General features: G+C 33.9%; 1 long non-coding RNA gene across 1 annotated transcript; it reads left to right on the plus strand.

Moving 5' to 3' along the window:
* The first annotated feature begins 1,825 nt into the window (after positions 1-1,825).
* LOC118192710 (uncharacterized) lies at positions 1,826-25,651 on the plus strand. Its single transcript, XR_015040150.1, has 2 exons — positions 1,826-1,878; positions 25,180-25,651. It is a non-coding gene; the product is annotated as an uncharacterized LOC118192710 (long non-coding RNA).

Genomic DNA, 25,651 nt, shown 5'->3' on the forward strand with positions numbered 1-25,651 from the left:
TGATGGCTCTAGATACCTTTGTTTTATCACTTTGTGAGAAGCACATGTACATTTATGCAGATTCATCATTATTTAATTTCTTCAGATATAATACAGGGCGATGATATTTGGTGGCAACGATTTGAAACGTGATACAGCCTTTTAAAGTTTTCAACGCAAAATCGCAAAACGAAAACAATTTTCCTTCAGGGCAAATAACCGTTTTCGCTACTGATGAGATTTAAGCGAAAGTAAACGAGAAAAACTCATAAATGCTTTCAATAATTAATCAATAATTAATGAATAATAAAATTAGGGTATAAGTTAATTAATGAATAAGTAAGTACAATGTAAGTAACAGAGTAAAAATATTATGAACAATAAAAAAACTCAGATTTTATATTACACCCAAAGGGACGTTTTTTTAACGTTTTGTGTATTACATTGATTTATTAAATATCATGTTCTCCGCACTTGAACCATAAAATTCAATTCAACAGCAATATCACAGAATATTTGAAAGAGCATATCTTTAGAATTTCCCATAAAAAGTCTCTCGCACTGGAGATAATTTTTTTTTTTTTTTTTTTTCGTAAAAGTGTTGCCATTGCTCGCTTTGAAATCGTTGAATTTCTTAGTCAAAAACCATAAATGCTTTACGAAATTTGAAATATATAATAAAACAAATTCCAAATTCCAAATTTTGGGCTTCCTGATACTCATATTCGGGTGCAGACGTACGTTATTCAAAATTTGATGGCTCTAGGTACCGTTGTTTTATTACCATGCGAGAAACATAGCTACATTTATGCAGATTCTTCATTATTTAATGTCAAATATACTACAGGGATTTAGTATTTGGTGGCAACAACTTTAAAAGTGATTCGCTGTATATAGTAAATCAACGCCAAATGCCAAAAAGAAATTGATAGCCCTTCTGGGCAAATTGCCCCTTTGAGTTAAAAATCTGCAGCTGTTTATAAAATTAATTTAATATAATTTTCGCTTTTGCAATTTTTTTCTAAGAGGGGCTGGAGTGTTCTTTCACTCTGTCGTGATCGATAAGTGCTCGGTTATTAAAAAAAAAACACTCTGTGTCGTGACTATATACAATCAGGTACACATGTTATTTTTACCAGCATTTCACTTTCATCAAAGGCTTTTTTTCCCTTACAGATGGGACTTCAGACTCAAGGAAAAATACGCAGCAAAAAAAGGGAAAGTGCGATATAATATGCACGAAATAGCTTTCGTTTGAGACAAGGTAATAAGCGGCATGGCATGCTTACCTTAATTTACTTTTTTTTATTTTAAAGGTGATTCTTAAATTGCCCTTCATATACGTAAATAAAAACACTGATACTGTCTGTCCACTTATGATTGCGGGAATGCATATTCGTTTCCTTGAACAAAAGTTATTTTAAGTAACTTGGCGAAATTCTTCGCTTGTAGCAAATAACCCAAAGATACCAGTTAAAAATAAAAATTATAAAAAACAAACTACGCAGTTGTTGCTGAAAAAAATATTTCCTTCTCATGACGCTGCTGTGTGTATACATCACATCGATTAATGGTTTTTTAATGTTGCATCAATAAAATTTAAATTACTGCTCAAGCTTTTCAGTCAATATGGCTGCGTTTAAAAAAAAATCATTTTCAGAACTTCGCGCGCCATTTCATCAACCGGCATATTTAAAAAATAAAAAAAAAATATATTAATACTTAGGGAAAAACAATAACTTAAAATTAAATTAAAATTATATAGAGTCAAATAATCCATCCAGAAGTGGTATGGATTTCTGATTCTTCTATATAAGCTTTCGAAAAGCTGTTGCGAAATCAGAACGTATAACCAACCACTCAGTTGAAGACCCAGTCCAGATTTCTTTCTTCAAATCGGTAAGGTTCTATCTTTTCCCAAAATACTTCAACATTTAGAATATTTCATTGCTTTTACTATATTTTGTAACTTTCGTTTTGTATATTCAAGTTTCAAGTTAAAAGTTTGGCAAAACTGCTGTTGGTGCAAAGGTTCGTCATCCCGCAATCATCAAAATAATTTTATTTTGCCGTTCAATCAAATTGAAATTATCTTAGAAAGAGCTGTTGAACAGTATAAGATTACATATCTGTTACTAGAAGTTCGTATGAGATTATTTTAAAAATTTAAACGAATGTCCTATCATAAAGTAAAACAAGCAAATTTGCTTTATTTAGTTAGGTTTCAGTTCGAATGTAGATTAATCAGTCAGTTTATTGACTGCATCTTGATTTATCATCTGCATTATTTTAAAGCCAGTATGTTTAAAGTGAGTTTGGAAAATACTTTGTCCAAATGATGCAAATGTGCGCATTGGAAAGACGTTTACAAAATTCACTTTATACATATTTTTTTCGATTAATTTGAAAACGAGTTTGGCGATTTTTCGGACATATTCTCACTTACATATATAGACATATTCTCACTAACCAAAAATTTCAGATATTGAATGTTTTCACCAAGAGCGGAAAGAAATCTTTTAAATGAACTTTATACCTTTAAATTCATTTTTAATGATATCCGAAAAATCGCTCAATTTTTAACAGCTTTTTTTTAAAATCTACCATCCAAAAGTACAAAGGCTGTTCGTATATTTTTAGACGATTTTCATTGCATTCACAGAAATATCTTACTTCAAATTTTTTTATTTTAAATGGCCTATTTAACAATACTCAATCTTCAGTATCTTCATACACTGTAGTTTCCAAGACAATAAAAATCCTCTTTTAATATCGGAAGAAATATTTTATCCCATTCCTCTTCGACAGCTTTCCAAAGTCCAACGAGAGTTGTAGGTTGACATCTGGATAAATCCGCTTTTGGAAATTCCAAACGAGCAATAGTCCATGGATCATATACCAGGAGATTTAGTAGGGATATGAATGAATGATTATGGCCTTCATAACCGCTTCTTTTTCCCTTTCTTTCCAGGTAATTAACACTGGATTTTGATGTATGGCTACTTGCTTTGTCTTGATGTAGTTCTACTGACTGATGGCATTAGGGAAAAAGAGTAGGGATTTCATATTTGAAAACTGAGTATCGTATATTTTCCTGATGGGTTTGTTCCTGATATATGTGGAGATGATCTTAATATTTTTCAGCACTATCTTCATTTTGAATTTGCCGTTATAGGAAAAACCAGCAACAATCATTAATCTCTTTGAAAACATTTCTTTAGATTGTTTGAACTATGTTTTAAGATTTTTCTCCTCTTTGACGATACGAAATGGATATCCTTTTATTGCATTCATTTGAATACACTCAAGATTCATCTATTTTGATGTCATTTTTCCATTGTTATTTGAATAGTTGTTTCTCATACAGAATTGTAAAGCAAGCTCTGCCTTCGTCAGTATATCCTGCAGAAAGACGATGCACATTACGGTTTTTCACCTTTTTATGATTAAAACCAGCATTATCACTGTATTTACAGTTGATACTGAACATTTAAGTGATTTTTCAATTGTCCCTTGATTTGGCAAATTTTCTTTCGACACTAAGTATCTTAAGATACAATTTTAAGATACTTTCATTTGCGCTTTGGCAGCTGAGGGGGAGGAATTGGGAAATTAGATTTGTATACGAAAATATGGAAAATATCTCACTCATTGTGATCAATAAATCGGTTAATGTTATCAAAGTATTACTGAATATTTTTTTTTTTTTTGAATTCAACTAAAAGCGAAAAAAAAAAGAAGAAAAAATCTGAAAGATTTCGGATTTTAAATTACGTCCAAAGGGCATTTTTTAACGTATTGTGTGTTACCTTTACTTATTAAATATCATGTTCTTTGTTGTTAAACCATAAAATTCAGTTCAACAGCAATATCGTAAAATAATTTTAAAATGAGCATATCTTTAGAATTTCCGATACACTCGCGCTCTGGGGATAAAAAGGTTTTTTCCCCCGTACAGTGTTGTCACTGTTCGCTTTTAAATCGTTGACTTTGTTAATAAAAAATTCGTTAAAGGTTTACAAAATATGAAATCGATAATAAAACAATATCCAAATTTCAAATTTGGGCTTTTAGATGCCTATATTCTCAATAGGATTACGTCATTCAAAACTGGATGGCTTTAGGTACCGTTGTTTTATCACAATGCGAGGAACATACGTATATTTATGCAGATTTTTCATTATTTAATTTCTTTAAATATAATACAGGGCGATTTTATTTGGTGGCAACGATTTGAAAAGTGCTACGCCGTTCATAGGATTCGGACACAAAATCGCAAAACGAAAACAATAGTTCTTCAGGCACAAAGCACTTTTGAACTCATAAGAAATAAACTTGCCAAATTATAAGGTATTATAGGGTGATGTATTCGAGAGGTCCAGGTTCGAGTCCCGGCGAAGGCATTGCTCATTTTTCGTGTTTCCTGCTTCAAAAATCCTAATGATTCTACAATATAAGGTAAAAATAGATTATAAAAATTCCCAAGAATAAAAAAATGTCGCCAAATAAAGCATTATGTTGCCAAACAGTTCGCTTTCTATTTTAATCAACACTTTAATATTAACCAAAAAAGGTAATCTTAGTTTGTTTTTGATTTGGATAACTTTGATTTTGAGGATGATCAGACACGGGCTTTTTTCAGAAGAAAAATTTCCGTAGAATTTCTTTCCCTTGTTCCTTTAAAAAAAAGGAAAAGAAAAAGAAAGAAAAGAATATGCTTTTAAATAAATCTCCAAGAAACTTAGATTGCTTTTGCGCCTTATCTTAAATTTTACGTTTCCATGTAATCTTCCAGTGAAAGGAGAACTTTCCGACAAACTTAGACTGATTTTTCGATAATTTATTGAAAAAATTTTCGACAAACGTAGGTTGCTTTTTCGCTTAATTTTAAATTTTACATTTGCATGCTGTCATAAAGTGACGCCCAGACGGTGCAGTGGTTATGGGGTCTACTGCAATACCGAAGTGCTCGAGTTCGAATCCCGGAGAAGGCATGGTGGTAATTGAGCGTTCCTTCATAGAAATCAACTATTAGGTCCCTCCACTTCTGGTCCTAAAACAATTCTCTTAAAGCAAATGAGGGATATTCACCGAGTATTAAGATTAGAGATATAATATTGATCCAGAAAATTTTTGAAAAATTCAAATTTAAACTATGAGTTAACGATTTTATGAATAATTCTTAAACAAGTTTTTGCATTTTATTAATAAACACTCTGCGAAAGTATTTTTATATATTTTTTGTGGCATTTATATTCAATTAGCTGAATTCCATTGCTGCTTTGAAAGGTACTTTTATCTTACCGGTTAACTTTATCAAAATAGATGAGGGCAGATATAATCACATTAAGTGGGGCATACTGTAGTTAAAAATAAACCAATGCATTTGAACAGCTGCATATTTTCATAACTGTTTCAGCATCACGATTTATCTTCTTTCTGAAGTATTAAAAATGCAACAAATCGGCAACAAGATGAGCATAAAAAAACTTCCTAAACGAAAATGATTTCTCCATGGCTCTGCTGTTCGTTCCAGGCGTACCAGCTGTCAGCATCTCTTTTTAGAGGCACTACCATTTTTTTTTTTTTTTTTTTTTCTGTACCGCTATTTAAAAATAAAGAGGATCGCAAGAGGAAATTATAAGTAAAGGCGTTCACGGTCGACATGGTAAATAAAGCTACATGCATGTGGTTAAGTTCATTGTCGTTTCCATTTACCCTCTTCCTTTTCCAGATGCAGGCCGTTCACTTCAAGTTCTTTTTTTTTTTTTTTTTTTCGTCTTTTTGCCGTCTAATCGAGCAATTCCTTAATTTTGAATTTTCGTTTTTTGTTGTCAGTGAAAGATGAAGCCAAAATGAAACAAAGTATCACCTGAGGCACTTTCCGTCAGTGATCTGATTTTCTTCATTTGAGCGTTTGCTTGTCAATTTAAATAACATCGTGCAAGAGATGAAAATCGGTATGCATTGTGATAGGTATATTTTTCCCCAATACTGAGCGTTTTCATTATGAACTCCGTAAATATAAAAATTAGAGCACAAAGAACAATAATCCATCTATCTTCCTGTGGAAGGTGGCTAATTTAAACGATAATGTGTAACATCAAAATAAAATAGAATGTTAGTGAATTTTAAAAGAAAATAACTATATGAAACAGAAATTTAACAAGTAATATAATAAATTTTTTAGGTCAATTCCTACTTAGGTCAACAAAGAAAAATTTCAAAAATACAAAAAAATTAAGTTAAAAATTTTTTAAAAATTTTAACGATTTTTTTAAAAATTTTACGAATTTTTAAAAAAATTTAATATGTGAAAAAACTATATTAACATCAAGTGTCATCCACTACAAGTTTAAAAAATATATCTGAACTTGAGTGGATGAATAAAAAGTATTTTATTAACTACTGAAAATTTTAACAAGACATAAGGAGAGTGTGCGCTGATAGTAGGAATATAAAAATATGAAGCATGAGTTACGCCACCAGATTAATTTATTCACATACTCTATGTCAAAGGGATTATCCAGATTCATTGTTATAACATTGTTAGATTTTACTGTATTTAGAAGCTAGTGTCAAATTCCTAAAGACTGTTGTTGTTGTTGGACAACAAAGTTGTCCATTTGTTGTTGTTTTGTACCATGAATTTCACGGAAGAATTAGTTGTCAAGAGCCTCAAGGAGGTTGGACTTATATTTCCACCGCAATTTTGAGGAAGAGCACCTCGGGAAAGGTCAAAGAGGTTCATACCCCTCTTCTCTTCCACCGTAGTCCACGAGAGAGCTTTCTGCTCATCATATATTTAATGCCCCATGCCGCAAAGACACTATACATTTACAAACATCCATGTCTTCATTGGGATTCGAACCCAGGGGGGGGGTTGGTACCTCAGTAGGGTACCCTAACCACTACACCTTCCGGGAGGCTCCTGAAGACTTTACTAGACTGATTACGAGTTATCGCTTACTCTGAAACAAATCATAAAGTTGTGAGAAGGTTAAAATAACCCTTTTTGGAACAGAACAGAAAGGCACAGCATGTAAGACAGAAGAACTTCAGAAACTTGCGATTATCTAAGTTAACATAACAAAACGTTAAATCAAAGTAGATAACGTAGTCTGAGACTGCATATAAAATAGACTGTTTAAGCTGCCTGAGATAGTTAATAGCGCGCGTTTTAAAACGTCGGCTAGCGAGACGCTAAAGCCGGAATACACGTTAGACAGAGCTGTAGATAGTAAGTGAGGGCAGAAACTCTAACCTAAACACTCAAAACCTCAGCTTAAATACACAGAACAACTAATCTGTACTCTGCTTAGGACTACGGGAAGGAGAAGTTGCAGTTAAGCTTTGAATCATAATAATTGTTTAGTTAATACAAGCTAAACAATTATTATTAATTTAATCTCAAATATTTGTTAATACCTTACAAAATCATCTTTTTAAATCTGATGAAGGTAAATGCTTGAAGAAAACAGATATTTGAGGCTTCATATATTTAACTGCGAAACCACTGAAGCTGTGCAATATATAAAAATTTTTAAAATTATTTATTAAAAAATTTATTAAAAAAATATTTATTTAAAATGCTGACATTAACGAAACCTTTTCGACATACTATGACGTCACATTCAGTCGCGTGTTTTCTTCAAAGTCCGAATATAATGGTATATGATAGTAATATGTTTAATGTTTGGCAGAGCTATTTTATTTCATATTTATAAAACTTACAAATTTTTATTATTTAAATTTTATGATTTGAAAGCGAGCAGTGGCAACAACTTTCGACATAAAGCAGATTTTTATCTCCAACGCACGGAGACTGTTGCCACTCGGGAAAATTTCAAAAATTAGCGTTTAATTAATTTCTCAGATGATTAAAGTCGTACGAAGATGAGAATGATCAAAATGACTTTCCACGAATTTTTGGAATCTGTGGGTACCTTTCTAGAAACTCAACTCCCTGCCGTTCCGGTGGAGATGATGTCGTAAACAAACGAACAGACGTGTAAATATTTTAATAGTGCTGTTTACTGCATGGGAGGTTTCTTAACATGGACATGAACACACAGCAAATCAAATATGAGAACTAAACTTTCGACACCAGACAAAGAAACAAGGAAAGGTATTTATTACAAGGTAAGCAAAATAAACCTAACTGACAGCATCGAAAATTTAACAATAAAATTTCAAGAAATGTTCAGTGATTGCAAGATTCGTAGAACACATTCACATAGCGTAGTAGTATGATGACGTCTTGACGTAGGCCGGGCCTTTTTACTTTCGAATGAGATTGAAATATGAAAATGACGTCGGATCTGAATAATTTTATACTGCTTACAATATCTCTGTTTTATATGATTGGATATTTCTGTTTCACGAATTTCAAAATCCTGATTTTGCTACTGGTATAACTGAAGTCTCATGGGCCTGTTTTATCGAACATTAGAGAGAATTTATGTGGTTTATTCAAAAGAACATTTTGTAATTTTACCATAGAAAAAAGTGCTTCGCTTAATTAAATCTGAAACCGACATTGATCTGTTAGTAATATTACAATAGTAAACTGTTAGATATTTTCCCCCCACCTTTCCGCATGCCTTCGTCGTGTAATTGGAAGCACACTCGATGCTCATTCGAGAGGTCCAGCGTTCGAGTTTTGGCGAGGTCAATGCACAGTTTTCACCTCTTCTGATTAAAAAAAAGACTTTGCAATACATATGAAATATTGAAGTTTCTACGCGCTCGGCCATCACCTTTCATTTCAAAAAAGAAAGTAGATAAATCATTTTTACTTCGCATTTTCATGTATTATCAATACACGAAATTCAGGGTCAGAGAGTCCATACACATAATACAATTTCTTGGCTTAACTTTGATGCATTTCTTACCGATATTTGTGATGCTTCGACTGATCGCACATGTTATACTGTAAGTAATTGCCCGTAACGTCACACCTGAGGTAGTAAACTAAGCCAAAATCCTAAACTCCTAAGTAGCTTACAAAACTCGTTTTTGTGATATCACCTTCGCTAAGAACTGCTGACCTAATTGTCCGCTTCGGAGGATGACATGTGAATTTAAGTAGAAAAGAATATCATCAATTTGTAGACAAAAACATCTATTTTAGATTACTTGTATAATTTAATAATTTGTTACCTTTATAACGATATTAATATTTATTATGCTTTACACGATTTGTTACCAAAGAACACGGTTAAGGGGACTCATACACCTTAAAACCCATAAGATGTTCGAATAGGTGACTGTTGCAAGAATTGGCATAACTTATTTATTTTAAAAGCAATCCGCTTTTTGGCAACATTTTTCGTCATGTTTCCACCTTGCGCGCACAGTTTAAAACATTCTGTTGCATAATTTAATTCCATATTTAATATATAGCTTTTATAACATTTGGAAACTACTGTGAACCTAAAATTCTAAAACTTTCTTGTTAAATTTTTATTTTATTTGGTGTTGAGGTTATAAAATGTATTTTATTAAAAAAATTTGTAATGTTTTCGTTCATAAAATTTTTCAGTATTAAAATATTTATCATACTTTTGGTTCAGTTAGAAAATAGTGCCCATATAAAGAATTCCATCCGATTTCAAGTATGTACCATTAGCCATTTCTAAAATATCATGCGCGCAAGGTGGAAACATGGCGAAATATTTTGTCACAAAGAGGATTAAATTACAAAAATATTTGTGGCAACACAAATTTTCTGGTTACTAGTTTCCAAAGCAGCTGTATTATGTAGTTAGTTGTAAAAGGTTGGAAGTAAATGCTTTTAAAATAAATAAAATATTCCAATTCCTGCAACAGTCACATATTCGAAGATCATGAGGAGTTTAAGGTGTATGAGCCCCCTTAAGAACTGATTGATAAAGATACCATTAATAATCAGCAAAAAAATGTTTAACGTAAGGAAATTGCAACGCTATATATTCGAAGGCTAAAGAGAATCTTCTTTTTCAGCAGTAGTACTGAAATTGACAAAAACGAGACATGTGCCTGCATGAGAAAGGAAAATTCGAGAATTCTCCACGTAAATGACAGGAAACGAGGCAATATCTCTTGCTCCGTTGGTTTCTGGTGCTTACGACTAGTTCTTTATCAGTTGTACGATTTAATAACATTCTTTTCTTAGATACCATGAGTATAAGATCTACTTTTACCACACACCTAGTCGAAGCCCAGGGAGGACATGGTTGAATTTTCCCGTTCATCATTTCGGAGGGAGTAAACCTTATCTAAGTAGCCGTCCTGATCGATTATAGTGACCAATACTATTGGCTGCTGTATCATAAGGCTGAGGTTCGAAAACCCAGAGTGAGTGAGTGAGCGCCACCAAGGACCACTACTGACCTGGCCTTAGCCTCACAGTGTGTTATCTTCCTGGCAGAAACCATCTACTCTCTGCTCCACCCTTCTCCAGGAACGCAGCCATCGACTACCTCCACAGACAAGGGCTCAATATGTGCCACCTTTAATCTTCAATCCTCTCATTCTGCAATAATTTCAGAGTGCCATTGTTATCTCCACCAAACAAACACTTCTAACGGGCCTTCAGTCTTCATTCATATCTGTGCCTTACCTCCATACCATGATATTGTATTTATTTATTATTACGATCTCACCTACCTATGAACATTACCACTACCACCAAATGTAACAATATGCAGCTATGTATATCCAAATGTATAACATCTATATGATTGCATGTCGCCTTGTTTAATTCTCAATAAATACGGAAAGGTAGTATATAGAGGCAATACCATTTTTGCTCATAGCGATGATATGGTGCCCCCTATCGTGGTTCGTGGACCACGATAAGTTCCTGGACCACCTATCGTGGTTCGTGGACAGGACAGGAGCATACCGAAAAATGCTCCTGTCCTGTCCACGAACGCAGCTGAATAGATGGCTAAGAGCCTCATAAAGTTTACGTGTAAGCTTGAATGTTGTGTCGAAAAACCAGAGAAGGCACAGATGATTTTAAAGGTATATCATCTGTGCAGCAAGGAGGCCTTCAAAATGCACGACGAGTGGAAATTCCTCTTAGTTGGCCCACCAACGGTCGAGTGGTAAAGACACTGAATACTGGTAGTTCGATCCGAGGTTCGAATTCCGGAAACAAGCTGGCTGCATGAGGTTTCCGTGGTTTTCCTCGTGTGTAACATGTTAATGCGAGCCAGTTTCCCTTAGAAAGTCCTTCACGAAAGCCTTCCTCCCTTCCATGTAGGTGCCTTAGGGCGGAACACGTAAATAATAATAATAATAATAATGGTTTGTAGCAACGGTAGAGGGATCTATCTACGTATTTATATTTTGAACTTCCACCCTCTTCAGTGAAGAACACTGTGGGATGATAATTTTAAATGCTGTGCCGAAATAGCCAAAACAAATCGATTAGCATAAGGCTATAAGACTGCATTAAGGCAATTAACATTGAATAACTTCGATCGACTGGAAATTTTTTTAACTTCGTCAACGCGACCCACTGGTTCTTTATTAAAGATTGTTTGTTGTTCTTCGTTTGTTACATTTTAAGTAATAAAATAATAGCGTAAGGAAGGAAAACATACACAACATATACAGAATGGAAAGAAAACTTGATATAATTTTCTCTTGCTCTCTTGATCTTTAGTAACGTAGACAGGACGTGTTATCATGTATACTTGCTCTTAAATACTTGCTAATTCACTCATATAATATGGCTAACTATTTATAATCACCGCACCTTCGTTTTCAGTAATATATTTCAAACTAGCAGCTTCGCTGCCAGCCTTCGTCTGGCTTTTAAATGTACCGGAAAAATGGCTGAAGGGCCAAACGTTAAATTTAAAAACTGCGTAGAATTTTACTCTGTAGAACAACTTCATAAAAAAAATTTTATTACGTATAGCAAAATTACAATGAAATAAGCAATATCCCTTAATACAAATATTAATTATCCTAATAAATAAATTAACCAAGTTTCCGTTGAAGAAAAAAATCATGCAAAACTTTTCAGTATCTTACAAACAGTGAAATAAGCAAAACATAACATGAAAGCAACTCAAAAAACATAAAATTCCGCGCATACTTTTACTCTACAGAACAAATCAATAAAAATGTATTATACGAGTATATATATATGTAGAATTTGACTTGATTCACAGCATGAGATCACGAAGTAATATTTAAATGGTTTATTTAATAGAAAGAAATAAAAGTAAATAAAAAAAGTATATAAAGATGAAGTTAACGGTATGCAGGATTAACACAATGATGCACCAACAGTCCTTTTATAAACTCTTGAAGACGTGTGAGCCGTCTGCTCACGTCTGCCATCCACTCTCGACCAGGTCTCAGCGCTGTCTGGGATGATTCTTACTGCGCTGGGTGATGCTATACTGATGACGTCATAACGGGCAATTCTCATTCAGCATTGGACGGTATGATTTCCCACATATATGAATGACAATGAAATACGCCAATCTCTTAAAAACAGTGACATAAGAAATACAAGGAAAATTGTTTCCAAACCCATATTTCTAAAAGAATGAAACTATTCAAAATTATGTGATTTCATCAAAAATCTATCAACAACAGGCCCACCAGCAGCCGAGCGGTAACGTCGCAGAACACTGGCAGTTCGGTCCGAGGTTCGAATCCCGCGAACGGGCTGGCTGCATGGGTGTTTTCGTGGCTTTCCCCATTGTAACGTGTATACGAGCCAGTTTCCCTTAAAAAGTCCTCCACGAAGGCATCCCTCCCTTAAGGCAGATAGCCCTCGAGTGCTTTGCCGTAATTTAATAAACCAAACCTATCAACAACAATAAGACAGGAAAATGGTTGCCAAAATCAGATTCATAAAGATGTGAGATGTGTACTCGGAAGCTTCATTTAAATTTTTTTAAAAAAATACAAAATATTATCATTTTTCCAAAATTCTTTTTGCAAAAGCAGTCGCAAGGATGAAAGTTTAACGTGACCAAAAATCAAAGAAAAATAAACTGTACATTTTTAAAAATAAACTTTTTAGAAAAAAATCCCGTTGAAGAGGTTTTAAGCTACCTTTTTCAAATAAATTCGTATTGAATCGATTTATTGAAACACGAAATTTATTTTAATTTCGTAAAATAGCTAAGTGCCTACGTTTCATGACGATGTGAAAATGGAGTGTGGAGTAAAATCTCGCTTTCCTATAGCCCATTATGTCTCAAAATGACCCGATTTCGTCTCAAAACATAAAATAAAAATAAAAAAAAATTCTAATTCGAATTTCGAAAAAATCGCTTCGAGGTGCACTGGCTCTTGTCTAGATGCACCTATGTACCAAATTTCGTAGCCGTGGGTTTATTAGCTCACGAGTAGCGCGAACGAAAGACACACACACATACTCTTTCTTTTATTATATGTAGAGATTGTGTTGAAGTATAGAACACATTTAGTATTGCAGAATAAATCTTTCGTTAGAATTTTTGTTGCAAATCCTGGTAAATCCTCTGCTCTAATAACTGAAAGTAATAGGCATTGCCACAGATATAATATTTAGCATCTGCCAGATGTTCTGCCGTTATATATCTTACATTTCTTCTTAAGAATCGCTGGAAATAAGAAAGATGAAAACTTTCCATAATTTGTTACTAATATTTCAGGTATAAGGATGGAAGACAACCTAACCGTCCCTTATTATTCTGTTCGTTCAAACAGAAACTTCTCGCGAGTGTAAAGGGGCATCTTGGGCAACGTTCTTTGAAATGAGACGGCTAAACAACCCATGGATATTTAACAATTACCGAAGAATGCATTGAGTTACTAGTGTCTACTTATTTGAAAACAACAACACCTTTATCGATTCAAGTGAATTAGAGCTATTACAACTTCGTTTCTGAACCATAAACCATGTACAATTAATGAAACAAATTCCAAAAGAACTGATATTCTATTACTATATGTGTTTGATTTCGATATAATGTTTAATGATAAAATTAAATCCAAATTTCCTAGACGTCACACGTTTTAAAAATAATAATTCTGTTTGATATGCCTGACTGTAATACGATATTTAATGCAGCAAATATTGGAAAGATGAAATATCTAAAAAGGCTCTGGATTAATATAAAATTCTTTATCGTTTTAAAGCTTCAGATTAGATCGTGATTTAATTGCATTTTCTACTTTATTTTTGTGACATTACACAGCAAACCAATGGCCAAGTGGAAATTTTGAAACCTTTTTTTATCAATTCTTGAAATTTAATTTTAATTTTAATAGCGTTATTATTAATTCTCCAAGGCTACAAAACAAAAATCCGCCATTTACAGGTAATTAAAATAACGTATGTTGAAATTCAAATTCAAGTAACGAAGTCGAAGATACACAAATTTGAAAGCTGGGTCAGTTATTTACCGACATGTATTTAATGACGGCTAGCAAAATGACTAAAGCCGGAATAATATCGACAGAGCTGGGAATAGAACGTAATTGCAATCGAAGCTGTTAAAACTCTTAAACTCTGAAACATTCAACCCTCGATTTAAGTACTTAGGCAAGTAATTTGCATTCTATTGAGAACTACAGAAAGGAGACGTTTCAGCGCAAATCATAATAAGTGCTCAATTAGCCAAAATCATTATAAGTGGATAAGATTAGTTTAATATTAACAGTTTAAACAAAACTTTTCTTTCCACGGAAAGGGCTGGCAGTGTCATATTTTAATACTTTTCCTCAACTATAAACTTGAATATGAGTCAGTTTATCTTAATAAGGTTCCTTTCGAAATCGTACCTCTTAAGTCATAAATCCCTCGCATATTTTGGTACCACCAACCATCCAAAGATCATAATGAGCTGTGTGCTCCCATATTTAACTAGCATTAATTTAGCAGATCTAAAACATGCCATATTACCGTATTTCAAGAGCAGAAAATTATGCGAATACTTTAATTTTCTATGCATATAGTAACAGTAAGATATTTTCTCCCTTCTTTCGCATATCTTCGTGGTGATAATTGGAAGCATACTCAACGCGTAGTCCACAGATCTAGGATTCGAGTCCCAGCTAGAGCTTTAATCATTTTTAACGTCTCGTTCTTCAAAAAAAAAAATTTTCCTAAACTCCACATTGGCGCCCGAACTAAAAGGCGGCGAACGAAAATTTGTCCTCCGCAGAATGTGGCAAATGGGTCCCCTAATCTCGAGTCAACTTCTAAAAGAGGAAGTACATAAGGTATTTTCTCTCTCCTTTTCACATGTCTTCGTGGTGTAATTGGAAGTCTAATCGACGTGTATTCGAGAGGTGCAGAGTTCGAATCCTGACTAGGGCACTGCTTATTTTTCACTTCAAAAAATAAACTTAATGACATCTACAACATAACAATTGAAAAGTAATCATGGATATGTTACGGTGAAACACCGAAATCTGGAGAATGTCGACTTTCACCGGTGAATGTCAACATTCACATAGTCGCTTGGTGTATGTCCGAAATTTTTTCCAAATACTCTTATTTCTGACTTACACCGGTAAATGTTGAACATATAAGAATATTATATTTCCTTCTCCGTAATTCATTCGCGAAAAAACGCACTTGAGACTCAGAATAAGAACTTAAGAACATAAGAACTTAAAACACACAGTACATTCAAAATGAGAAAGGAAAATAATAGAAGTTATAAACTTACCAAATTATGTGATTCAAATCTTAATTATTGCAACAACTTAAACTATTATGACACTTTGAATTGCACAAGAGGCCCTTGCTTTTACAACTGCATTTATTTGTGGAACACTTCCTTTTGCAATGGCAGCGTGTACATATACTCCTCTCTTTTCGACCTACACCAGAGCATATCTGTGATTGTCGACGTACACCGGTGAGGGTCCGAATGTACAAGAATGTAAAGAAATATTTGATCTTTCACCGACGTATCTGGTGAATGTTGACATTCTCCGGTGAAAGTCGACATTCTCCAATTTCGGTCTTTCACGGTAACAGATACACTACAGTTAACTATCACAATGTTATTTCTTTAAAAGAAACCTACACTCCATAAAGAATGCATAGTAATATTAACATTACAACATCTAATAAACTATTTTCCTTTGTATTGTTAATGAGAAGAAAGCAATCACTACGTAGACGAAACCATTTTTAGAATTTAGGAGAGTCCAGTCTCTGAAAGCATTGAGGAAAGCAAAAATATTTTTAAATATTTTTAAATCAAATATTTTTAAAATTTTCGGAACCTGGAGCTAAAATGCTAGATTGGGTATACGCGATGAAACACAGTAATAGTAACAATAACAATAGTTTGTTAAGCATTGTTTTCGAAACACTTGTTCGTTCTTTGTACAGCGCAAAGCCTGTTTTTAAATTAAGAACTACAATTTATAAAATAAAGTAATGTCTTTGCAAAATAATTAAAGAAAATGCTTAATTTTTTAGATATGCGTAATATAAAGAGTCCTATTTATGCTTTATTTATTAACTGTTACCGCATCGTCTGCTCGCTATAGGATGACCGTGCCGGCACAAACGGAAGATATTCAAACAGACATTGCAACGGCTATAATATATTCTATAATAGTTATGCAAGTAATTATAATGCAGCTACATTCCCTTCAAAGCAGATTTATTATCCTTGCGGGAATGTCCACTTTTGAATTCGTGCAGGAAAGTGAAATTTTTATCGTCTTTCGATTTATTTGAAAAACGGACGCGAAATTGCTAGATGCATTTTTCCCTCTTCAGAAGGTTTCCCGCTATTTCTTCAAATGGCTGTTCACGGCTTTCTCTACTTTAAAACAGCCTCATTATCATCTTTTCTTTCCCTTTTCCGAAATGCCTGTCATCTGTCTTTAAAAAGTAATCAGAAGAAGAAAAAAAAATTGTCTAAATCATTCAGTGCCATGTACAGTCGGGATGGCAACGAAACTACAAAAAGGGTGTCTGTGACAATGTATTCAGTCATTCGGAAGTATCTCTTTGCGTAAACATCCGAAGGTAGGTTGTTATTTTGATCTCCTGTAATATTGTGATGTACCTATAAAAATTGTGAAAAGAATGGAATACTCAAATACCGTATACGATTTTAATTTCGAAAGGATTAACATTTTAGGAGTTTAACTTGAAGCAATTAAGTTTAAATTTTACTAACGAAAGATTTCTACGATTATTATCATTTAAATTTACAACTCATTTATAATTTAATTTCAGCCTTTACTGTAACTTTTCCTTCCCGTTTCCTCACCAGAATAACTTAGATATTATTTAAGCTTAGGTTTTTGGATTGTAAGACATAGCGTGTTTTCGCTTTTCGCGAGCACGTTACGTTAGTTTCTGCCTGCTCTAGCAAGTTCGTAATTATTCGGCTTTGCGTCATTGCTGCCGACATTTGAAATCGATGCCCCGGTTAATGTTATTCAGCTTAGATTAATATTTAATTGTGTAGTACTTGACTACTAACCTAAGTTTCAAATTCAAATTTACTTTTGCTTAGGTACACGACCATGATTTGTCGTTGATTTTGGTAGAACATGAATGTGCTCTGATATTCTAATTTCCATTTAATAGTAAGGTGACTGAAATCTTCGCATGGCTTGTAGTTGTTTACACAGAGTGCTTATTCGTTTTACGTCTGATGGGAATAATAGTTCCTAGTTCCTAATAAAGTACAACGCTATAGGTTATTCAGTTTAATTATTTCCTTTATGACTCTTTTCACCACATGTTTCGCTCATTCCAGTATATGATTTTCAGTAGAAGCAAATTGACTATAAACTGTAGAATTTATACGGGTAGGAGTGTGAAAGTTTCGGCTTGTTTCCACTGTCCTACAGATAGAAGAAAGCACCATCTAGGACCTGCTATGTTGGATACATTTGTACAGACATTAGGTTAATATTTGGAAACAGGAAAGATGAGAAATTAACAACGCCTTCACCGGGAATCGAACCATGGACCTCTGAAATACCAGCTACCAGCTCAGTGTGCTGACCACTACACCACGAAGGCACGCTAAGAGGGTGGGAGAAATACCTTATATACTCCCCCTTTTAAATTGCTACTGGGGTGCTTAGGGGACCCAATCGCCAAATCCTGAGTGGGGAGAAATCATCATCCACCACCCTTTTAGTTCGAGCGCCATTGTAGACACATTAGGCTAATTGGAAAAGCCTGAGAGATGAAAAATTAGCAACCGCCTTCACCGGGAATCGAACCACGGACCTCTGGAATACCGGCTCAGTGTGCTGACCACTACACCACGAAGGCACGCTAAGAACGTGGGAGAAATACCTTATACGTTCTATGTATCATTCATTCTCAGAGTCTGTAAGAAGCTCCGTAATTGCTGTATGAAGTACTGTGTAATAATACTGCTTAATGCCAAAGAATAACTCTGCATTATCCCAGGATAGACGAAAGAAGGTTCTTGTTGGAAATACCGAGGTTAGCTCCTCCTTGGTAAGTGTGTATTCAAAATTCTGTCGTGGTGTAGGAATCTGCGTGGATTAGATCTGTTACGGTGTAACACAGAAACCTGGAGAATGTCAACATTCACCTAGTCGCTTGGTGTATGTCCAAAACATTTTCCAAATACTCTTACTTCTGACTTACACCGGTCAATGCCGACATTCACCATGTACTAATGGTGAATGTTGAACATATAAGAATATTATATTTTCTTCTCCGTAATTCAGTCGCGAGAAAACGCACTGGCTGCATGGGTGTTTTCGTGGTTTTCCTCATGTGTAACGTGTATACGAGCCAGTTTCCCTTAGAAAGTCCTCCACGAAGGCTATCCCTCCCTTTAGGCAGATAGCCCTAGTGTGCTTTGCCCTAATTAAATACACCACCTTATGCTCAAAAATTAAAATATAAGTTGTTCAGATTAAAGAATAATTAGGATGTCAGTATACTCACATATCGACTGTCAATATTAATTCATTACACATGTCAGGCTTTCAGTGCGTCTAGAAGTAAACTTTCTTTATTTCTTATATATGTTACGGTGAAACACCGAAATCTGGAGAATGTCAACTTTCACCAGTGAATGTCAACATTCACATAGTCGCTTGGTGTATGTCCGAAATATTTTCCAAGTTCTCTTATTTCTGACTTACACCGGTCAATGTCGACATTCACCATGTACTAATGGTGAATGCTGAACATATAAGAATATTATATTTCCTTCTCCGTAACTCATTCGCGAAAAAACGCACTGGAAACTCAGAATAAGAACTTAAGAATATAAGAACTTAAAACACACAGTACATTCAAAATGAGAAAAGAAAATAATAGAAGCTAAAAACATACTAAATTATGGGATTCAAATCTTATTTATTGCAACAACTTAAACTATTATGACACTTTGAATTGCACAAGAGGCCCTTGCTTTTACCACTGCATTTATTTGTGAAACACTTCCTTTTGCAATGACATCGTGTACATACACTCCTCTCTTTTCGACCTGCACCAGAGCATATCTGTGATTGTCGACGTACACCGGTGAGGGTCCGAATGTACAAGAATGTAATGAAATATTCGATCTTTCACCGACGTATGTGGTGAATGTTGACATTCTTCGGTGAAAGTCGACATTCTCCAATTTCGGTCTTTCACGGTAACAGATCTAAATAACTAAATCTTTAATTCATTGTACGAAGTACCGGAAGTATTGTAATCGCTAAAAATTTCTTATATCATATTTCAAAGAAAATATTCATTTTGAAAGCACTCGAAACCATTTGAATGATGTTTCTGCGTGATATCTGTACATACGGACAGAATACAAGACTCTTTTTCCACAAATGGATTGTAAAATGAATTTAAAATGCATTCAGAAAAGATTATTTCGTAATGTCTATACTTACGTACGGATATATCTACCATGCTCAAAAGAGTAGTCTCAGAACAATGAAATTTTGTACATGGGACTGCTGTAACATGTAGTTGTGCACCTCTTTTTTTGGTTGTAATCGGCCTGTTCTTTTTGTTGCAAACGTATATATATATATATATACCCACTCTGTCACCCCGTTCGGTGAGCTCAGTTTTTTTATTTTTATACCCTGGTAATTTGTGTATTTTTTGCTTTAAAAATGATTGAATTATGTTTTTAATATGTTCTGGTTAACGTTTTTATGCTTTTAGTAATTTTGCCCCCAATAGTTCTAGAATTACCAACAATTAAAAAATTTAAGTAAGCCTAAAGAGACTGCGAATTGTTTACAGTCGAAACTCTTAGCAAAACAGTGAATTAAGTCATTTGTGCACCAACATCAGTGTTTTTTTGCCCAGTGTGATTAAAACGTCAATGCTGTGCACTGAAAATTTATTCTTCCTGCCCGCTGGCCGAATTGCTTGTTTTGATGAAGAAACTCTAATTTTAATTGAAAAAAAAAATTTTTTTTTTAACTTTCTTTAACTGTATTTGGTGTTTTAGGTTTCTCTTCATTGTACAATTTTTTAATAAAGATATTTTGAGTTTTTATGCATTTTTGCTTTGCATCGAAGGGAGAACTGAGTTTACGAAATAAGAAATATATCTCTAACAAAATTCGAGGAAATAATCTTAAATGAAGTGCAGCGAAAATGTGTATAATTTAATAGACCATACAAGGGAGCCATGTGGTGTCCATATCGGATATTTATCACTTCTAAAAAAAAAACTTCGTGTTGAAAATAGGTTCAGATTGCTTGGAAATTTTACCTCATATGTTTCAATTTAAGCGTTCGTAAATGATGAGATAGAATATACTTACAATTAAACACATACAATTGTGCTATGTTTTTGTTTAATGCTGAGTTACTCTGGTGATGCTAATTCACTGCACAGAATATAACTAACACCTTACTGAAACGGTCGTGGCACTAGCTCTGTAGATGAAACCCACACTGGTGTGACAAACTGGTATTTGAGAAGGTTTTTTGTAGTTTGCAATCCATCTTTATTTAGAAATTATTAATATTTATCCTGAGAAAACTGCCGGTTGAATATCTCACTCAAGCTTCAGTGCCAAACTTACTTCGGATGGCACAATGTCCTAAATTTTAGAAACTCACGAATAAATAGGCATTTCTGATTCAGTTTTCAAGTTATTTATCCGCTGCTCTAATATATAAGTTGATATGTTTTAAACCAAAGTCTTGTCTCCAGCTAAGAAAAAAAATGAGATAAAGAGAAGAAACCAAAGACCTATATTATTTTAAATCTCAAATTATATGACGAAAATAACGGAATTAAATTCAATAATCAAGTACATGATCGCATCCACGATAGCCATACGACATCATGTGCTGTCACACAGTAGTAAGGGCGCACCAGTGGCGAAGCCGTAAAGTCACTAAATACTAGTAGTTTGCCTGGAGTTTCAAATCCCGGCGAAGGGGTTGGCTGCAGGAGTGTTTTTCAGGTAAGCGTGCAAGGCAACAATTGAAGAACGACATTAAAAAAAAAAAAACTAAAATGCGAAGCTTAAGGTTTTTTTTTCCTTCTTCCCATTTTAAAATATTTATAAGGTATTTCCTCCCTTCTTTCCGCATGCCTTCGAGGTGTAACTGGAAGCACACTCGACGCGTATTCGAGAGGGCCATGGTTCGAGTCCTGGCGAGGGCACTGCACATTTTTCCGTGTCTACTGCATCAAAATAACCTAATGACATTACAAATAAACGGCGCCCGAATTAAAAGGTTGGTGGACCGTAATTCGTCACCTCAGGTGCTGACAATTGGGGTTCCTTAACCCTTTGACGCGCGCGATATTATTTTTATAATTTTTTTAACTAAAAACTCTAGAAATTGAATATTATGATCCTAGAGACAAATAATATATGAATTAAAAAAAATCTACTCTTGCCCATTGTTCTGTGGGTGGTGGTCGCACTGTGAAACCACAGCGCGTTTAGGCCTTTGAAACTTACTGACGTAGTAGAAAAAAGAACTTACCATTTTCCGCGCGCGTTTCCAATAAATGACGAAATTTACGGATTAAAAAAATGTATGTAAGAATTGCATTATATATAATTTTTTTACATTATTTTACAAAGAAAATCGTCAGAAAAAATTAAAAAATAAACATTTATGCAATTTTTCTATAGCTGTGAAAATATAAGTACCCACATAATAAGGACATTTGGATAAATGGATTAAAACTTAATAAAATAAGAATAAAAAAGAACTCAGTGCTTTTTTTTTTTTATTTCAAAGAACAAATTTTTTTGACACTGTTCAAAGCATGTTTTGTCTTTTTTGCACATGCATAGACCCACACTGCACGTTTCGCACATACATCTTGTTCTATGAGGTTGCTTCCTGGTGCTACAAAATGTACACTGCCTGGATTTAAATTTCACTGGTATATGTCCAGCGTTATTTAGTTTCTTTTCATCTGGCACATTCAATTTGTGGTTTTTTATGTTAATGGGGGGTACTTGGTCCTTTTGGCTTTGTACGGATCGTTCGTTTTCAATTCATACTTATTTTATTCGTATTTCGTCCCAAAATATTCAGAAAATATTTTTAATTTAAATAAAACTTTTACGCAATTTCTATTTTTAATTATAACAAAGTATATTTACATTAAATTTAAACCACAGGAAATAATTTATAAAATCACAATACTAGCTTGGGGAGCATATGTGTTGATGTCAGAGAAAGGTATTTAGACCTTTTTACTGGGCAGGTGCATGTATTGTTTAGTAATAAGATAACTCTGTGGTTTCAAAGCCCTTTATCTATATCCGGGTAAAAATAAACATTCCTATTTGAAAAGCAAGCGAACGCCATTGAGAAGCAAACGCCAGTGGTTTCAGGGCGCGACCACCGAGCCTCTAGAGGATTGTAAGCACTGTGACACAATGCTCTAGTGGCGCAGTGGTCGCGCCCTGAAACCACATAGCAAATGCCATACATATAGAGGGTTTTTTTATATATGCAGTTTAATTACTGCAATTTTTTATTGCTTATGATAGAAATCATGATGTGCGATGACTAACTTTTGAAATTTAAAGTTGTTTATATTAATAAAAGGAAGTTATTTTGTCTCATCGAAAACGAATTTTAAAAGGCATCCGATCTGAAGTATTAATACCTAAAACATATATGATTCTACAGTCATTTTGTGTTATTTAGATGTAAAAGATCAGTAATCAATTCATTTTCATAAATTTCCGAAAAAAGAGGAGGAAAAAAATTCGGAAAATGGTGGTTTCAGGGCGCGACCACCGCGCGTCAAAGGGTTAAAAGGGGCGGTATGTAAAGTTTTTCTCCCTATTTTCCGCATGCCTTCGTGGTATAATTGGAAGCATACTCAACGCGTATTCGAGAAACATAGGGTTCGAGTCCCGGAGAGGATATTACATATTTTTTCACGTCTCCCTGCTTTAAAAAAGAAAAACCTAATGATTCTACAGGTTCTATTCCTAGAATTTAAAAATTCTATTTAATTTTTTTGTAGCAGTATTTGTGGGCCGTAAAAGTGGAGTCTGGAGACAAATGTCCCGATTGTCCTTATGCAAGTCAGTCTCTGAGAATAACTGAATATTGCAAAAGGCTGCCTGAAATTCTTCACACAGCTTGCAGATCAGAGCTTCTAGGCTTCTAATCTCAATAAAAGAAATTCGCTAATTTTTTTAATTCTCGTGAGCAAGCCAAGTCTCAATAATGAATTCTAAAATTAAAAAAAGAAGAAGAAGAAGAAGAATTAAATCTTCAGCAACATTAAAATGCAGTCACAGACGATCGTTTTCATTCTTTTTAGAAATTACGTCTCTTAAACAGAAAGTATTAATTAAGTTATCCCCAAAATATGTACAGTTTTAGAGCCATTAGGATTTTGGGGAAGCAAGAGAGATTGAAAAATGAGCAACGCCTTCACCAGAAATCGAACCACGGACCTCTGGAATACGCTCCCAGCGTGCAGACCACTACACTACGAAGGCATGCTAACAAGGCGGGAGTTCCAGTTACCCGTAAAATTCCCAATGAAATTAATATCAGTTTTATAATAATTGTTATTTACCTGCATCGCTTATTAGAGTTTATGATTTAACATCACTATAATAAAGTGATAGTATTGTACGCTTAGTTGATTATTTGTCATGTTCTGGAAAACATCGCTACTAAACTAAATTTCGAAAAGAAAGCTTAAACATAAAAACATTAATGTTAATATGAATATCATATTTTATAAACGACAGGTTTCAGTACACAAAGCAGATTTTCGTGAGAGTTCTAAGTATGAAAATTGAACGCTTTAAAGTTATAACCATGTTAAATTACCCCTTAATAGAAATTACCTCTTAATGTTCGTAGAATACGAACATGTTAAATTAACGAAATTACGAACGAATTACGAACATGTTAAATTAATAAATTACGAAATAACGAAATTACGAACATGTTAAATTACCTCTTAATGTTCGTAGAATGCGAACATAAAATTGGTTTGATTTTTAAAGATCGAAAATATTGCATTTGAAATAATTTTTACTAAAATAATTGCATATATAATCATGTGCACTTTATTAAAATGGTTCTGAAAGCGGGCGATTATTTAGGAGAATTAATAACTTTGGACTGAGTTACAATGAATTAAATATATTTAAAAATTGAAACTTATGTACATTACGACCACACCACTGTGTGTAAAACATCTTACGAAAGTCTAATTTTTAATTAAATTTTTAGATTAAATTAAATATCTAAGTAATTAAAAATAAATTAAATGTACTTAAAAATTAAAACTTCTGTATTTTATAGTCACTTACATAAATAGAACTGTAATACCTTTGGGTGTAAAAAAATCTTACAAAAATAATAATTAAATTTTATTTAATTTTAATTAAATTTTTAGAGCAATGATTAATTATTTAAACTTTTAAATCTTATTTTGACAATAATGCTAATTTTTGCCTTTGTTTTTTGAGACTTTAGTTTAAAAGAAAATTAATAACGTATTTCCAACTAAACAGTGCACAGACTTTTCGGTTTGAATCAAAAATAAAACTTCTTCATACAAACAAAAACAAAGCTTGAACAACTAATGAAAACAACGACAGAGAAACAAAGGTAAAACAACTAATGGGAAAATAGAAAAATTGAATTCACGAGTTTTGTAAACTAAAAATTGAGTAAGAAATATTAATTGTAATTGCATTAAAAATACTATCGATAATCCTTTTAAATGTTCAATTTCATTTCAGGTGATAAAGATGCAACCATGGTTGAAAAAGTTATATTTCTTTCTCCTCCCAATCTGGTTGCTGCTAGCCGTAATGTTCCAAGTATCTAATGGAGGCATGGGCGGTGGTGGCGGCGGAGGTGGACTCATGGGAGGAGGAGGAGGTAGCAAGCACGGAGGCGGAGGTGGTGGACTGGGTTCCATGTTAGTGGCAGGTCTCATAGCAAAGATACTAGGGGAACACGAACATCATCACGAATGTGAACACGGTCATCATCATGGCCACCATCACATGATGCAAATGATGCACATGATGCACGGTTGATAACTCATCTCGAGTATGAACACGGCCAACATCACATGATGCATATGGTGCACATGACGCACAGCTGATAACTTCTACCTAGCCAGAAATGTATATATACCTCATCATCATCTGTTCATCAAATTATTTTTGTACCATAACTTTTTTTACATAATAAATCGCTTTATTT

This window comes from Stegodyphus dumicola, chromosome 3 (assembly GCF_044657685.1).
Source record: "Stegodyphus dumicola isolate Sdum_Otavi_A_Nest chromosome 3, ASM4465768v1".
Lineage (NCBI taxonomy): Eukaryota > Metazoa > Arthropoda > Arachnida > Araneae > Eresidae > Stegodyphus > Stegodyphus dumicola.